General features: G+C 38.5%; 1 protein-coding gene across 4 annotated transcripts in view; it reads right to left on the bottom strand.

Moving 5' to 3' along the window:
* Positions 1–7040, bottom strand: part of CALCRL (calcitonin receptor like receptor) — a 72404-nt gene extending 65364 nt beyond the window's left edge. Inside the window, exons 1-2 of one of the 4 annotated variants that reach the window (XM_025163537.2) lie at positions 6535–6943; positions 2406–2463 (exon numbers count right to left, since the gene is read on the bottom strand). The gene's annotated coding sequence lies outside the window, so the exon portion shown is untranslated. Of the gene's footprint in view, positions 1–2405; positions 2464–3211; positions 3386–6534; positions 6944–7018 lie in introns of those variants that run through there. The other 3 variants (XM_007423414.4, XM_025163538.2, XM_007423413.4) reach the window with 3 other exon arrangements.
* Positions 7041–13069: the final 6029 nt, after the last annotated feature.

Raw genomic sequence — 13069 nt, 5'->3', positions numbered from 1 at the left:
CTTACTGGATGTATATGTGTACATATGTAAATTATACCTAGGCAGGGGCACAAAACTATTTTTCTAATTCCCCTGCTTCCAAAGCTGTTTACTTAGGAAAGGGGAAGGTTCACCAAAAGTAAAACTTTTTTGGGTGTATGGAACTGGATTCATAGTTCCTGGGATCTAGGCATTTATCATAAAACCCACAAGGTAAGGAAGGCTCCCTGTAACTTTCTGCCTTACATAAACTAATGGAATTTAGCAATCATAATCTATATACTTCAGCTTAACCAGGCAGTGAGGACATGACTCTGTCCTTCTCTCTAGCTCCCTGTTATACAATGGACTAAACACAGTGTTAACTATTTGCTTAACTTCTTTTTCTCCCAAGGCTGCAATAAACAAAGGATTTAATCCAGTGTAGTTCCATTAACAATAATCTGATGGCTCCAAAGAAAACTGTTCCAGGACATTTCCAGTAACTAATTTGTAGGTCAAAAATTGCTTGATTTTCAAAACTCTGTTTGGCAGTGTTAGTAGTAGAAATATCAGAAGCAGCAGCAGTAGGGCTCCTATTAGATGCATTCTCATCTTTTCATTCAAAATGTTTGCAATTATTTAATGTTTACATTTCTTTAAAATGAAATTTGTTGTGTTCTGAATTTTACAAAACCATGCTAACTTCAGTTTTGTCCTTAAAACTGAATAGTTTGAGCCTGATCTATGAGATTTATAATCCGGGTTAAAGTATTTATCTTTACATGCGAAACACATACACAACGTGGTATATTTAAGTGAAAGCAGTAAGATAATGTAGTAAATGGAATATCCCATGGCATCTTTTGCACTCTATATCCCCCTGTAACATTATTTGTGCATTAAATAATTAAATTGCCACTTTTCTTCAGAAAAATATACAGAAACAAAAGCTTTTCTCATTTCCATTTCAGCATATCCAACCAAGAAAAAAGATTTACTGAATGCATAAAAGACAGGCATGCATATCTGAATTCTTGTATTAAACATCCCAATGAAAAACAAACTTAAATAGGATACTCTAGTCCACAGGTAAAAATATTTTCACCTACATACATCTCCTTTCCCCTCTTACAATACATGCCAATAAGGTTGCTTATTATATATTAAAATCAATACATAATTTGGTAACCTGTATCAAGAAAATCAAGAGCATAAATCTGTTATGAGGGAAAAGTTCTGGTTACCATTCTTGTGGTCAATTATTTTGAATCTCTTAATATATATTTTTTATCAATCATTCACACAACTTATTCTGCATTCACATCTCTCTCTCATACACCAAGAGAAAGACAAAACAGCATAAAAATATGTGTGTCAACATACACTGGGAAAGTTTTACTCAAAAAAGAATACTACTTAGGCAGAAACATATATTATAAAACAGCAATGTCAATCTATGGGTAGAGAGCATTTCCAATTGTAAATCATCTTATTTAAAAAGCAAACCATTTCTGTAGTTTCCAAGTTCACGTCTCATACCAGGAAGAAAAAATAACTACAGTATGTTTATAAAATCAGTTATCTAAAGGGAGAACTTTCAGCAGTTCAAAATCAATAGGAAAAAACCCCACATATAAACACACTTGCAGTACCATAAAGTAGAATGTTGCCTGAACTGGGATAAGATACCGAGTGGACTAAATCCAAGATTTTTTTTCTCAAATGTATGTAATGCATGCAAATACATACAGTAGATCTAAGTCTAAAATGAATATCAATGAATGGTTGAGAACCAAGTGAGGATATCAAAAATAAGAGAAGTATAGGTGGTGTGGTGCAATAGCTAAGAGAGCAATTCACTTCTAGCATGATTTTCCTACTGTCTCTTAGAACTGTTCCCCATCAACAGTGTAATTTTGATTAAATTTACAAGCTAGCTGCAAAGATTGCAACTAGACAATGCACGTGAAGAATTTGGAGACTTGAAAGTATGGTATAAATGTCAGTTTAAAAGCCAAGCGCTATCAACTCCAATTTGTTTTTTTTTTAATTCTAACTGTTAAAACATGCCCTCTAACAACCCTATATATTCCAGGTTGAACATGAAGCTAATCAAATTAAGACCATAGATTTATAAAGTACATCCTATCAATTTCTGTTGTTAAATGCAAAAAGCAAGAGCTTTTAGTTTTCATAGAGTGATCTTTTTGAAGCGGTCAGCACATAATAGAGTGCTATATAATAATAGAGTGATATTTTTGAAGGCCACAGCACATAAATTGAGAGCAAACCCCATCCCATTTTAGCCCTGAAGATGTTACCTAGCCGGGTAATGAAATGGTTGCAAGAAAAGAACCAAGATCAGACAACCCCAAGGACCCCACAGTTGAACCCTGAGCTACACATATTCACCTCTATTGAGGCAAGGTAGCTCCCACACTTACCTCTCTCCTCAATTCCATGGCCAGCAGTCCAGGTTTTAATGTGTCATTCATATGTCATCTGAAAAAAGTAAGTAGCAATCCATGCAAATCCTGATGATGATGCAGCTGACATCAGTAGGTACTTAGACAGTTATCCTGTTGTTTTTATTGATGGTTATCTCAGGATGAATAGGGATGATTTGCATTTAAAGTGTCAGTAGATTACACTATGCATACTGCATACAGAACTGATGGTACATTTCACTGACAATTGCTGAAATCCTTCACATGGTACAGTGAGTAATAATATCATTATATCAACTGCAATATCAACTGCATATTATGACATAAATTTAAGATCTTCAGAACCAAAAAAACCCTGATCCTTCTCTGTACAAAGACAGGGATCAGTAAGTTTTCCAAAATTGCTGAGGGACTCAGAGAAACAACTACAAACTGAGTATTTTATTTATTCCAAAAGAATGGTTTTAAAATTCTAACCAGCTTAGATTCAACGTCCCTTCTAAATTTAGGCCACAAGTCAATTCACATATTCCAATTCTATTAAATATGATCAACAATAGATCTACTGTACAATTTTATTTTCATAGACTTAATCAAAGAAGCTTATTTTTTTAACCTATCTTCTAAAGTGCTCTTACTGAAAGTTCTTCCAAACAAAACAAACTGACTAAATTGAGGAATTTCAAATAATCTTGTTGAATTTCCTTATTCTGGTGGACGGACCATTATTTTTTTTTTAAAAAAAATCATCTGCTGAAAATGCACTCCTCTCAGATACTTTTGAACAAGTGAGTACAACTCACATTTGAACTCCTCTCTGCTTCTGTTCTTTGGCTTTCCTACTTGCTGTCTTTTCCATGAGATACTAAAAAAGCATCTTTGAGGCTTTCCTGTGGCATGTGAGAATTGCTCTTGTGCCTTGCTCTGCAGGCTCCCCAAAGGTTGTTCACTGTGGGAAACAGGATGTTGGGTAAGACAGGCTTTTGGTGTGATCCAACAGAGCTTGTCTTCTTGTGTTAATGAACTATGGAATGGAATGGAATGGAATGGAATGGAATGGAACGGAACAGAACAGAACAGGGCTCCTGCCTCTTTAAATGACTGGGCAGAAGACAGAATTTCAGAGGAAGAGATCTATTCTTTCTGCAATTCCCTCTTATAAACTATTACAAGTGCCCTATTGTCAGCAGAACTATATATTCACATCACTGAGGAATTTAAGCAAGAGGTGACTTACAATTTAAGCCTAATTAATTACATCATCTTGTCAGCCTTTCTCTTTTAGTCCTCATTTGTGAGCTCAATAATACTGGTTTCCCTTATAAGAGTATTGTCATTATGACTAACAGTTTCACCACATGACACTATACCACTACTAAATGTTGTTTAATTGACCAACTGCATTCTTGTTTGGAGTTATAAATCTGTGAACGTTATTTTATTCAGAGGGAGTCAATTATCCAACTTTCTTGACTTAATCCCATTCAGCATCCCTCTAATTTTGGCAATGAAAATCCATTCCATTAGATTTAATTTTGGAATTAATACATTCCAAAATATTTTATTCAATCCTTAATTATTTAGAAGACAAAAATAATAACATATGAACATATTAGAGCAGCAAATGGAAACATTGAAAAATAACTTAAGGGAACTTTTCACAAGCAGCACAATTTCCAACCATTGGAGTGGATAGGCCTTCAATTTCATATTCCAAGAAATTCAAGTCTTCAACATTTTGCAAACATTTAGGCTAGAGAATATCCCCCAAACTCCAAAGTACCTCTACTGAAAATTAAGCTTGTGCTGCTTTTTGTTTTTAATTGTTGTTCCAAATAAATATTTATTGTTGTTAAATATTTAAAAGGTGCAAATCTTAAACCACCTTTTTTCAACCTGATGCCCTCCAAAGATATTGGGACTACAAGTACCACAATTCTCAGAATTCTACACCTGACATCTCTGGAATGCACCAGGTACGGAAGGCAATCGTAAGTCATATTTGTTTAATTTCACTGTTTTATATAGTCAGTTTTTTCTTAAGGGTTTGTATTTCATATATGCAAAAGCCAATCTCTTTAAAGCACATAATTCTGTTTCTCATCCATCACCTATCTGTAAAGAATTCCTTGGAATCCCTTCCGCTAATTTCCAGATATCCAAAATAAAGCAGAGCTGTGCTCCAAGCACTTAAGAATAGTTTCAAACACACAAAATAAAAGGTAAGTGTTTTCCTGGGTCACATCCTGTACCCACAGAGATCAGGCGCTACATTCTGATTTATTGCAATGTTGGCATTTTCTTTCAGCAACCAGTAAACACTTCTTAATTCTCCTATCATCAGGTATTCATCCTTTGGGAATGTTTGCTGTGGACAGTCATCACTTATGATAACCCTTTTGCATTTTCTTCTTTGTACACTGAAAATTAAGCATGAAAACTGAGTGTCATGGTAATACAATTCACGTGTAGGCACTCCTTCCTAATGCATTGGGCAGGGGGGAAGATAAATGAATAAATAGGAAAAGAAGGCTGTTCTGGGTCAACCCATTATGTCATATGCATCCACATTTTCATAACTGGCAAGTTTTAAAACGGAAGATTCAAGAGAAAAAATAATAGTATTTATCAACCTCAGAGTCAGAGCAGACTTAAGGGTGAGACCCCCCTCCACCAACATCACAATATTAATCTTACTTAATCAAAAGCAGATTCAGTGTGAAATTTGCAATAAATTTAAATAAGTGCATTTAGGATTAAAACTATATAGCTTAGAATCCTAATGGCTTATATACACCTAAAATTATCATCTTCATCATACTCATCTGAAATCAATAGGACAGTTTTACTTCAAAGCATTAAAATAGCATTATGGGGCAAAACCAGATTAATCTGCAGGTTTCTGCTTTAAACATACTGATTCTATGCAAGAAAAAAGTACAACAGCCATAGAATGGTATTACCTTCACTGCGACCAGCCAAAAGGACACCAAAGAGTTTGCAAGCTTTTATATTCCCCACAGCTCATCCTCAGGGAAGATATTAATAACAGGAGGTAAGTAACATGCCTCAAAGGCTAAAACTTAAGTCAGGTACTTCATAATTAGTTAGTTTAAAAGCCACAGAATTAACTAAGCCCTGCTCTTCGAGGAATAGTTTTTTAAAAATGTGCACTCTTTTAGCGTCATTCGGATGGATCCAAATAAAGGCACCGACCTATACCCAGTGTTGGGTTTTGCTTTTATTCACGGACCACCAACTTGACTCTCACTGTATATCCTATGCTGGTTTACTCTCAGAAATAAATGTCCCTGCATCGAATAAAGTGTTTCTCACACGAGTATACAACGCATTCGCTTTGGAAGTAGCGCCCCCAAACCCCAAGGGGTTTACTTTTGATTTATCCAACTTCAGAGGAAGCTCTAACATTAGTGCTCTGTTTTACATTTCGCTCTCTCTCGCGCGCGCTCTCTCTCTCTCACACACACACACACAGACACACACACACACAACTTTTCCTCTCCTTTGGGACAGAGGGACGAAGGGACCGGCCGCGCTGCTGCAACTCTCACGCCGAGATGAAACCACTGAGAGGCGGGGGGGAAGGGGCGAGCTACAAAGACCGCACAGCTTGCTCATTCTCGCTCCCTTCTTCCGTCGACTTTTCTTTTTTAGAAAGAGATGCCTACTGAACTTGATCCAGAATCTGATGCAGAAGATCCTTTCCCTCACGCTTCCAAATTCTGCCGGGTTCCAGATGCCTGGAGTAAAACTCGATTCGCCCCTTCCCACGATTTCTCAGGCAACCAAAGCATGACACGCATGTGTCAAAGAAACGTAACTCCCGGCTGAAGAAGCCAGCTTTCCAACACGCACTGGAGAGCACTCGTTTATATTTGCAGGCAATTATTGAGCAGCCCTGGGAAAGGGGGCGCTCCCTTCCCTCCCTCTACCTCTTTCTTTAAAAGCGAACAGCAGCAAAAAGAACCTGGATCGGCCGAGAAATTTCCTATTTCGACTTTTTGAAGCGTACCCCCCGCAAACAACTTAGAAGGATTGTATTTCTCTCTTTCCGTCTCTCCTATCATGTTTGACCAGCTTTTTTTTCTTTTTTCTTTTTACTCACCGAAAGCGGTTTCTTCCTTAGCTTAGTACTGGGAATCAATTGAGTTGGCTTTTCCCGGTTTCGGAAGAAAGTCCCCACCACAACCACCCCGCAAAAAAATGAGGTAAAAAAAGAGAGAGGGGAGGGGAAAAAACCCCGAGGGAGGAGCGGAAATGGTTAAAAAGAAGAAGCGCGATTCCGCTAGCTGCTCCTAGGTACAATCCAGTCAGCAGAGGTCTTCCAGGGAGCCCGCGCGCTGCCACCGAGAAGAACGACGGCTGGGTCTGCGCTCGGAGCGCTCGGAAGCCTTGTGAGGTTGTAACTTATCAGCAGCCAAAGGGGAAGCATCCCCGCTTCCTGTTACATCAGGAGGAGACCCCGCCCGTGTCGAGTATTGTATTTCGTTCTGTCTCAAATAGCGCGCGCGCTCGGGCCGGGCGAGCTTCGCTCCTTTCCAAAGACAAGCCCTTCTGCCTGCCTGCCTGCCTGCCTGGCCTTTTCTCACCTTGGAGGTAGGCGTCCTGGCGCCTCTCGCACGCTTTGGAGTCCAACTCCCATTATCCCCTTGCCTTGTGGCCCTGTTAGTAGAGGGTGATGGGAATCGAAGGGCAGAGCAGCTGGTAGACACCCGGTGGCAGCGCCCTTGGGAGGAGGCCCTCTGTTTTGAAACCAGGAACTTGAATGTTTTTTATTTATTTTTATTGCTTTTAAAATAATAACAGAAAAAGAAGGAATAAAAAGGAATAAAACACAAAAGTAATTATAATGCAGATACATGCATTCTCAAAAAAAAAAAACATCGTATAAAAAGTGCTTTAAAAAAAGTGAAAAAAATACAACAGAAAAAAAGTATGAGTTACAATTCTCTATATACTTATCTAATGTAAATATTGTTCAAGTACATACATATTTATTTCTAATACTTTCGTATAACTATTGTTTATCTTTAACCTACTGTATTTTGTATAAATGAGTTCCATATTTCATTCTATTTGTCCATACACAGTCTGCATCTATAGGCAATCTGGTCATAGGTGGGAAGGGTAATCAGTTGTTCAATCCATTGAGTGAATGGGGCCATAACTTTATTTTTCCAGTGCTGCAATATTAGTCTTTGGCTATAGTAAGGGAATGGAGAATCCATTTACGTTATCCAGTTGTCAAATTCCATGTACTAGGTATGTAATTCAAGAGAATATTATCCTCTGAAAATTTTAATTTTTGTCGCACAGTCATGTTTATTTAATCCACTACTTTCTCCCGAAATTTAGTAAGTATAGGACATTGTAAAAACATGTGTTTTAGAGAAGCATTATCCTTATTACATCTCCAACAAAATGCTGTCTTAGACAGACCTTTTCTATTCAATTGTAGTGGAGTCCAATAAATTCTGAATACTCTTTTTTGTTGTATAAATCGTAGTTTAAGGTCCATTGACACTCTTGGTATAGAGGTTAAGACACTTTCCCATTGTCTAGGCCAGTGTTTCTCAACCTTGGCAACTTTAAGATGTGTGGGCTTCAACTCCCAGAATTCCCCAGCCAGCCAGAATTCTGGAAGTTGAAGTCCACACATCTCAAAGTTGCCAAGGTTCAGAAACACTGGTCTAGGCAACATAGGAACCTCTAATTCTTTATTCTACTCATTTCTTAGCATCTGTATAGAAAATTGACTTATTGATAACATATACCTATAAAAACTAATAGTAGGGTTTTTAGTTTTTTAAAGGATTAAACAAGTTGTTCTAGTATCTCAGGCATCTGTAAAGCTGAAAATACTGCTGCCCCAAACAAAATAATTAAAGAATGTTGTAGCTGTAAATATTGCCATTGGGTTACGTCTGATAGATGATATTTATCTCTTAACACAGCATATGTTAAAAATTCATCTTCATCTTCTATCAGTTAGTCCAAAGTCAATATCCCTACTTCCATCACCAGAAACTTGAATGTTGAAGCTTTCCCTTGGCAAGGAGGCAGAAGTGCCATAGGGAAGTTAGCCCTGCATGGAGGGGTAAAAAGCATGGCTTTGGACCTCAAGCCCAACCAACCCTTGATGGCTTGAATGGACAAGGTAAAGGGCTGCAGGAGTTGTTATCCAAACTATCTGAAGTTTAGATAGTGCAAACTATCCCTGTCCCTGTTCTAGAGTGTTGGAGATATCCAGATTCTGATTTGTACTCAGAGCCAAATTGTAGACTTGAAGTTTTGAAAACTATCCCAGACTGTCCTGTAGAGAAAGAAAGAGAAGTTGCAGGAACCCTGAATCTCAACTGTCTAAGCCCTGTACTGTATGTTGACATGATGTCTGTTAGGTGAAGCCCGCAATTCACAAATCCTGTTAATAAATACAAAGTAAAAACACACTTGACTGATCTAGAGGTCCTCTTATTTTTCAGCCTTAACCTGTTTCAAATGATTGTTATGAGCAAATATGAGTTGGTAGAGATGGTGGAGGCCAAAGAAATAATTTTTAGCTATTCAGGAAGGTTGGGAAGACCTCCCTGAATATTCCTCCAAATGTAACTTACCTTGATGATAAGTAAGTGAGGAAGAATAGATATAGGCAGGTTTCCTCTAACTCAGCTGCAATATTCCTCTGGTCCAACATCCAGTCTAAACACACTTGCCTCTGATCATGTGCAGACTACTTTCCCTCCCCATTACAGCTAGCTAATGCACTGGTACCTCTGGTTGTTTATGAAGGTTCCTCAAATCAGGCTTGAACTTCAACAGTTCTCCATTGGGATATTACGTACTGAGGACTTGGGAGAAAGAAGGGAAGACAGAGTAAACAAAATGACAAGGATTCACCCCACCGCCCCCATAGCAGTTGGAAGACGGGATCTGTGAGTGTTGACTTCTCATTCTGACCAGTGGGGCTGAGAGACATCAGCTCTGCCTACTCACCTGAGCAGCTTCCTTAGTTATAGCTAAAAGCCCCAGTCAGCTGAGTTCCTGAAGTAGAACATTATTATTTTTAACATTGCCCTATATCTGATGATAGGAAAGAAAGAAGGAAGGAAAGGAAGAAAAAGAATATTATAAACCTTTGACCCCAGGACTGAGTTTACATGTGATGAAATGAAATATGATAATTTTCCAAGTAAATCCCATTACCACAGTGTTTCCCAGGTAAGCAGGCATCAGATTAGGCCACCACTGTGTCAAATATACATTTCCTCCTTTGAGTCATTGTGGTATAGCAGTTAAGGTGTTCAACTAAAACCAGGGAGACCCAGGACCTAGCCTGTCCTCAATTATGGAAGATCCCTGGGAGACTTTGGGTCACACACTCTCTCTCTCAGCCCAACTCAGTTGTTGCTGTGGGAAATATGGGAGGAGAGACAGCTGTATTACTCATTGTCTTGAGTTCCTGGAATAAAGGCGGGGTATAAATTAATACACTCTGTTAGATAGCAAAAGAGAGCCATTTTGGTGTAGTGGTGAAGGCACCAAGCTAGAAACCAAGAGACTGTGAGTTCTAGTCCCACCTGAGGCCCAAAGCCAGCTGAGTGACCTTGGGTTAGTCACTCTCTCTCAACCCTAGGAAGCAGGCAACAGCAAACCACTTCCAAAATCTTGCCAAGAAAACTGCAGGGACTGGTCCAGGCTATCACCAGAAGTCAACACTGACTCAAAGGCACAAAAACAAAAAAAACAAAAAAACAAAAAACCAGGTATCTTTACAAAGCAGAAAGAGTGTGTGGAGAGAGAAGCAATATAATTAGGACTATACCTTTTTAAAGAAAGCATTCTTAAAGCTGGTACTTCCATGAAAGAAAAGAAAAATAAACTTTATTAGACAACAACAAGGTGATAAGAAACTTAATTTACTTATTATAGCTAAGAATCTGTGGTGTACTCCCTGCCCTGCAAAAAGAGAGTTAGTGAAGAAATTGAACAGTACAGATCAGAGACAGAAGAGAAAGAGAACTTTGAGAAAGGGAAGAAGTGCTGGAAGCCCTTAGAATATCAACCTAATCAATAGGAGGCATATTCCATTAAGACCCAAAAAGTAGTAAGCACAGGAAATGAATATACTATCCTGCTAATCATCCCTAATCTGTTGCTTGTAGTGGTCAATAGACTTATATGTACAGAAAGCTGGTGCATGCAAAGTTGAATTCCAACTAGTCCATACTGAACATTGGCCTATTTACAGATGGTACAGCCAGTGTCGACAACTTAGGGAATTTCTAGACCATATTGCATGTACTTATTTCTAACAGCAACTGAAAGCCCCTGGGATTGGGATTCTGATTTAGCTCTGAAGTGTCTTTGTGAAAATATGCAAAGTTCCTGTGTACAACATACAGGAATATTTGGGAATATTTGGAAGCAACGCAAATCACATTGGCAACAGTTTCTTTCAAGGCTACCTACAAGTAGCTGGAGCAATCTTTCATCTTTAGAACTGCCATACAGGTCTTAATTTTCCCTTGCTCCTCTTTCTTTCTGATCCATGTCCTCTAGCAGATGCTGTTGGAGGAGAGTCATGTTAGTCTAAGGTAGCCAAAAATCAGAAGGAATCTGATAGCACCTTTTATTGAACATTAAAAAAACAACAACAGCTTTTTAAGCTACAGTCATGTTAGTCTGAAAAGGTGCTACCAGACTCCTTTTGATTTTGTCCTTTAGTCTAAGGGATATCTCCAAAGTCAGCAAGCTCCAAGATTAGTCTAAGGAATATGAACAAAGTCTTTGCAAATAAAACGTCTGTCAAAAACAATGACTGGAAAGTTCCACCTTTACCAGAAATAAGCCTACTGGCCCTCTGGGTATTGCTGAGTTACAACACCCATTACTTGTGCTGGCTGAGATCTATCATTCATCAACATGTCATGGACCACAGATTGCCTACAATGATTCTGATGATTTTTTTAGTGAAATAAACTGGCTGAAAAATGAGCTATATAGGATGGGATTTCTTGAAGATGCAATCTCAGAGCATATGAAGGGCAGAGGCTGAGGAAACCCAGATTTTTTTTTCTTAGACAATTAATTGATGTATAGTTTTGTGTTTTATAAAATTAATGAGTCAATTGGAGAGAGGGAAAATGTGAATATGTGTCAATAAGAGCTGAATTTGTTCTCCAACTTCCTGTCCCATGATTCAATGTCTTTCATGCAATACTTGTTAAGAAGGGCCAGGCCTGAAATTGATCTGAATTTGATTTGGATCTTTGGCAATCCAGATGCCCAGTCACAAAACTTAGTACAGGTAATCCTCACTTAACCATTTGTTTAGTGACTGTTCAAAGTTACAATGGTGCTAAAAAAGTTATGACCAGTGCCCAAAGTTATGACTGTCCCAGCACCCCCATGGTCATGATCATGAGCTGGGTGCTTGACAACCAGCTCGCACTTATGACGGTTACAGCATCCCGGGGTCATGTGATTGTCATTTGCAACTTGAAAGGCTTCCAGCAAGCAAAATCAATGGGGAACTGCGTGATTCACTTAGTGACCATGGTGATTCACTTAATGACCACCCCGCTTAACAACCAATTTTCCGGTCCCTATTGTGGTTGTTAAGCAAGGACTGCCTGTAGTTATTTGGCTTCTAGATATTTGGAGCCCTGCTTATATCACAAGATGAAGCCCAGAGAAAGAATGCTGGCATGCTTGCTTTTTCCTTATCAAAATATACTAAATATTCCCAAATCTTCCATTTCTTTATAGTATGGAATACAGTATATTTGGCTATTAGTTTCCAGATAGTTGTCTATAAACCACAATTTGTAAATGTCTACATAAACTCTATTATAGTGTAGAAAACCAAGAACTGTGTAGCCATAGTTACACATACAAAGAGAAATCTCATAATCAGCCTAACAACCCCCCCCCCCAAAAAAACTGGAAATGTCTAAGTAGCTTGAGTTACAATAAAACAATCAGTGTAGCTCACAATTCACAAGACTTGATATGCTATGTAATGCTGCCATCTAATGTCAAGACACTGGCCTATTTGCAATGTTAATTTATGGGCAGTATCTCTGTAATGCCAGCCATGGTAAAGTGTTCGTTCTGAGCAATATTGGTTGGATATCAGTATATAGGAGAGAAGTAGGACTAAACTAGGAAGATCTAGTGCAAGGCTTTACCTGCAGCATGTGAGCGCTAACATAGGGAAGGGATTCGGGTGTGCTATTAGAAATCTTTCTTCCCATACTGTGGATATCCAAAAGGGGGTTGGAAATGTGTTTGTCTGAATGTAGGGCTGTACAGCTCTTTGAAGGGGTGTTTCAGAGATTGAACTAAAGCATACCTTTAGAGGAACACAACAGCAGAGTAGCCCCCCATTTCTAAACAGAGGTGGGGAGTGCTTTTAGTTTCCTTCGTGAGCCTAAGTACTTCCTGTGCAATGATGGGTTATAAGCATGCCCTCAGCACATTTAAACAACATATCAAAGACCTGGAAGCCCAACAGGACCAGTCTGCTCTAACTAAGAACATTTTTCTGAGCAGTCAAGCCCCTTTTTACAAACCAGCATTATACTTACACCACATAACTGTTTCCAAATTCCGAAGAGCACTAATTTTAGCACACTTCA

Source organism: Python bivittatus, unplaced genomic scaffold, assembly GCF_059951505.1.
Source record: "Python bivittatus isolate LINGU-HERP-01145 unplaced genomic scaffold, Pbiv_v1 ctg000200_np1212, whole genome shotgun sequence".
In the NCBI taxonomy this organism is placed as follows: domain Eukaryota; kingdom Metazoa; phylum Chordata; class Lepidosauria; order Squamata; family Pythonidae; genus Python; species Python bivittatus.
This window is presented reverse-complemented; position numbering and strand designations above follow the sequence as displayed.